Below are 5,535 nucleotides of genomic sequence, written 5' to 3'. Positions count from 1 at the left end.
TAATTAGACTCTTGTTCCTTTAATAAAGTATTTTGGCTATAAAAAATAAACTAAAATAAAATAAAATTCTGAGTACTTTAGTAGTTATGTTTCACCATTATGGCTTGTGCCTTGTATGGTGATGGAGAGTGACCTTAGAACTTATAAGTTCACAAGAGTACTGTGATTCCCTTAACAACTAAAAGGCATAAAGATGGGTGGGAAAGAAAAAAGGAAAAGGAGAAGAAAGTAAAAAAAGAAATTGTTAGTTCTTAGTCAATTATGCTTATTACTTTATTAATTAACGAAATAGGATCGCAAAAAAGTAACGAAAACAAAGTAAACATATATATTATTATATACGTAATACGTTTGGAGTCAAGCATGCACACAAGTTTTAGAAACGAATCTTATTTTAATAGATAAGTGAACTTACATGTGACAAATTAAATGTTTTTCTCTAAAGGCTTAATTTGAGATATAAGTTTCAATACATCAATTACATCAACGAAATGTCTAATCTATATGGTATAGTAAAATATTTTTATAATGATGAGTCTGATGCGTGAAGCGATATAGTTAGTAAGTTGATTTTTACATAAATCAATATTATAAATCTTCATCTCTAGACTCTGAGTTTGAGGCCGCCATATTTAGGTCAATCACATGGGCAGACAAAGGGAGAGGAGGAACAATAGGTGAGCAGAGCAATTCCGTACTTTAAATATTAGAACTGGCCATCATGATATAAAATAAAAAAATTTAAAATTAAAATATAAGCAAATCGAAAATCACCTGCAATTAATTTATTTAAATACTTAAAGGATTGTGGATAGTTTTATTAGGTTGTTTGAGATTGAGTTTGAAAAATACTTAATCACTTATTAATTTTCAAATAGTCAATAAGTCTAAAAATATACGAAAACTACTAAACACGTTTGAATCAATATTTTAAAACCTTCAAAAGATTATTTTTCAAAGCCATAATTTTCTAATTTTTTAAAACAACTTATAGTTTATTAGATTAAAAAGACCGTAAATAAGCTTAAATATGTAAGCATTTCCTTTTTGATATATATATATATATATATATATATATATATATATATATATATATATATATATATATATATATATATAAGCTAGTCCAAACATTTTTTTTTAAATTTGTTTATCAAGTTACAGTTTCTTGTCATCACATAAATTAATTCAAACATGTTTTTAGAAACTCATTTTTATCACCATATAAGCTAATAAATACTTTTATCAAAAGTTCTTTTAATGCTAAATAAAAAATCTCAAACACCCCTAGGCTAAATTAAATTATTATTGCAAAAAGTATGATGTTATAGTACATTTAACTACATGTATATTATTTATAAAAGGTAATATTATTGTATAATATTTTAACTATATGTATATTATTGTAAAAACTGTGATGTTCAACTACATGTATGTTATTTATAAAGTATATGTTGAAAAGAAGATGCTATTTGACATGTAAATTATTTTCTTGATAAAACCAAACTTTTTTATTTTCTTGTCAAAGCAAGATTCTAGTTACGAGATGTTTTCTTGAGTCTGTATATGACCTATTAAAACTTACAAACTATATTATGATGATTGTATTATACAAACCTCATACGTTGTGTCATAAACGCATCCTTAGTGAAATGTTTTTAAAGAAAGTAGTATTTACATCTATTTTCTAATATACTAACCCTTTTGTAGATTTTATATGAGTAACTTCCTTTCCATGCTTGACAACCGACTAATTATTGATCATTAAGTCTTTTACTTGATTATCATATATGGATTGCATATCGCTTTCCATAACCTCCTTCCACCTAGCATACTTTGGGCATATCATGGCTTCCTTATATCTAATAGGCTCATAATGATTTGCCATAAACGCATCACTGTTATATATGAGTAAAATTTTAGTTGCATGACGTATTCTATTAGATATATAGATATGAACTAGTTCTATTTTAACTTCCTCGATAACTTTTCACCAAGGTTCAATAGGTTCTACAACCTTTTGTTGAGAACTAGTGTCGATTCAGGTTCTTTGTAAGTTGAGTTTTAAACCTCTTCAAGATCAATATGGCTCCCACTAGCATCTAAGTTTAGGATATCAACTTCCTTTCAAGCAAGACTATCCTTTGAGAAATAAATATTTTCTTCTCATAAGGCATATCTAAACCAAGGTTGCAAAAAACACTTGATATTAGCTAGTTGGTGGACTAGGATTAAAGGATTAATCGACTAGGCGGGGATTAATATAATATTGATCATTCTTCAAATAGTCTCTATTGAGATATAACTTCTTCAAAGTGTTAAAATTTCATCGTTTGCTACTGTTTCGCTCATTGTGTAGGCATGAATTAATCATTAGGCGCTTTCTAGTCGGTCAGGTCGCACCTAGGGACTATTTGAAGATTAATAGGGACTTAGTCGGGATTTTTACAACATTGATCTAAATGCTCTAGTGGAATAATAACATCTCTCTAATTTGGGTCCTAACTTATCTTGGGCTTCAAGAAGAACATAAGCCTCATAACCCTAGATTTTAATTATGTTAGTGTAGGAACAATCCCACACCATATTGCAAAGGGTGTTCTGGATGCCTTCTTCTTTATTGGTACAAGGTCTAGGAGTCTCATAGAAGTATCTAAGGCATAACCTCATAAACTGATTAGAAGTAAAGTATGACTCATCTTTGTTTAATCCATTTCTAGTAATGTTTAAATTTTCCCATTGACCACATCTTTAAGTTGTAAGATAATCCCATAATTTCTTAGAAGATAGTAAAATTCTTATTTAAGATACTCAACAACTCTATCGGATTTGAAAATTTTGAGTAATTTATTATTCATTTGACTCTTTACTTTGTTTTAGAATGTCCTTAACACCTCAAAGTTTAATTCAGACTTATGTTTAACTACATAAACATAACCATACTTTGACATGCGGACATTTCTTTCACCAAATGGTGGTCTTGAACCTATATTTATACAACAAAAGAAAAAAACTGACATTTAAATGGTGGTGTTGTAACTGATCAAATATTAAATACACAAGTTAAAACTGATAATGGTGTTTAATATGTCACTTAATTGTGGTATAAGTTATAAAAAGAAATAAACATTTGGAAAAAAAAAAAAAGTCTTTTTACTTTTATGGTCAACCGATGGTTCATTCGTACAGATACAACGCACTTACACATAATACACATAAGATAAGTTAACTTAACCCAATTTGGTTTTGAATTTGCACCATCTCATTCCGTACGCGAGCAAGAGTGAGCCTTTGTGGTATAAGTTTTAAAAGGCCTAAAAAGTTTGTTTAATTATAAACCAACTTTATTTTCCTTCTCTCATTCATGTGGGGTGAACTAAACTCATTTATTAACTTCTTCCAACACCATCACTTTAAGGATTAATTTATCATTCATGTTAAATCCTTTTGGATGTGTTATATACCAAAACCAAAGCATAGACATATAACTGTTGGGGTTAATACTTTCACAAATATTTTTGAAAGTAAATTACATGGATGGTCATTATGGTTTGAGGTAATCTGCATGTTCAGTCCCTAACTTTTTTTTGTTACCCGGAAGGTCCTTGTTATAGAATTTTGTTGCATGCTCTGTCCATCATAAAAATACTTTTTTTCCCTTAATGATATATTTTGATTTTGATAATTCTTTTTTATTGTTATAATTATTATTAAAAAAACAAATTATGAGTATATTCTTGAAACGGGACCACCCTATATTTAGTCTTCTTCTCTTCCTTCCCCAAATGGATAAAGGCTAGTCGGTTCTCTGCTCCGATCACCATCTTCGGCTTAAAGTACCACATAAATTACCCCAACAAAAATTAATCTCTAAACACCCAAAGATGAATGAAATGTCAACCGGAAATATTGCATCATCACCCTTCACTCTCACAAGCATAAACACAAACACATGGAATGCAATCGAACCAGGTTTATAAAATAAACATATAGAGTGCAACAGATCGGAATATATGTACCCCTAACCCCACTCCCACGTCTTTCACCTTTCTACCTTTCCTATAATCTCATTTGTTCTCGTTCATGCTGTTGTTACTGTCGATCGATACTACTACTGTCGAAATCCCCAACAATTCCACATTAAATTATATGGCATATTATAGTAGATCAATAAGATTGTAAAAGGAAATTCAAACCTAGTGGTAATGGTTCCATTAAACTGGAATTGAACATGTTGAGTAGCTTAGATCGATTGTTAAGAAGAACCTGAATGTAAAGGAAAACACAGACACTCCCCTGCTATGGTGGCATCAAATCATATATCTCTGTATCTGCAAATAAAATTAATTGATTTAGGTAAATATAGGTTTAAAATTGATTTGTTGTTGTTTCAGTGTGTTACCGATTTACGATCGGCTTCACTCAATCGATCTCTATCACATATTGCATCAGGTTCGTCGGCTCGTTACGGCTTGGGAAACAGCTAAAGCAACGAGGGAGAGGGAATGAAAGGAGACGTCAAGGTGGGTCTGTTCACCGTCAGAGAATCTACGATTTTTATGGAAGCAACGCATGCTCCATCGATGCATTATGTAAACTTCATCGTGAAATTTGCGATGCCCCGAAGAATCATCGGTCGTTTCGGTGATATCTCATCGATGGTTTCAACAATGTTTCTTTCTGATGGTGGATGAAAAGGTCGTCGCCAGTGGGGCTGGTAAGAAACCGGCCGTCGGTTGTAGTAGACAAGGATGTCGTTGCCGGGGTGTGGTGATTTAGGGTTTAAGTTGAAAATAACGAGATCAGCTTGATAAGAAAGGAAAAGCTAGGGTAGGACTCGGTAGTTGGGGTAGGGTAGGAATTTTAATATCATTTTTTAATTTAAAAATTATAAATAAAATAGTTAATTAATTTTAAAATAAATTAATAAGGGTAATATTATCTTTTTATGTTGGTTAGGGACCAACGACGCAAAAAAAAACCATAAAATAAAAGTTAAAAACCATAACACACAAAGATAATAATTTTTCTTTTTTGACTTTACGGTTTGGGCCAAAATTATGATTTTAGGTAAAAACATTGAATGACTATTTTTATAATTTATTCTAAAAAGTTATAAGTAGAAAAAATATATAACGATAAAATGGAATAAAATACAAATATCCATGTGGGTAGCATCTTTTGTTTCTTTATTTCTTTGCATCTTTGTTTCTTTTCGTTTTTTAAGTTCATACTGGCCAAAGTAAAAGTTAAAGAGTTCAAAGAAAGCAAAAGAGTGGGATGCCTAAAAGATTTATTTTAATTTCACATTTTATTTATATACAAGCTGACAACAAATAGAAAGAAAGAAGAATTATAAAAATACGCTGAAAACAATTATATGGCTTTTTCGGTTGTTTCTACCAATTAAAGTATACAGATTTTTTTTTTATCGTAAAATACGGATCGATGTTATAAAGAAGTATTACATATGCCTCAAAATTATTACTTTTTTATTTACAAAATAATTTTCTTTTTATAATTGACAAGCCAAGG

General features: G+C 30.2%; 1 long non-coding RNA gene across 1 annotated transcript; it reads right to left on the bottom strand.

The window, feature by feature from the left end:
* Positions 1–3,355: 3,355 nt before the first annotated feature.
* On the bottom strand, positions 3,356–4,806 carry LOC145069484 (uncharacterized). The gene is made up of 3 exons (XR_013689523.1): positions 4,403–4,806; positions 4,197–4,331; positions 3,356–4,114 (listed from the first exon to the last, which is right to left on the bottom strand). It is a non-coding gene; the product is annotated as an uncharacterized LOC145069484 (long non-coding RNA).
* Positions 4,807–5,535: the final 729 nt, after the last annotated feature.

The sequence above is a fragment of the Lactuca serriola genome, chromosome 8, assembly GCF_051521515.1.
Source record: "Lactuca serriola cultivar US96UC23 chromosome 8, Lser_US96UC23_V15, whole genome shotgun sequence".
NCBI classification, from domain to species: Eukaryota; Viridiplantae; Streptophyta; class Magnoliopsida; order Asterales; family Asteraceae; genus Lactuca; species Lactuca serriola.
This window is presented reverse-complemented; position numbering and strand designations above follow the sequence as displayed.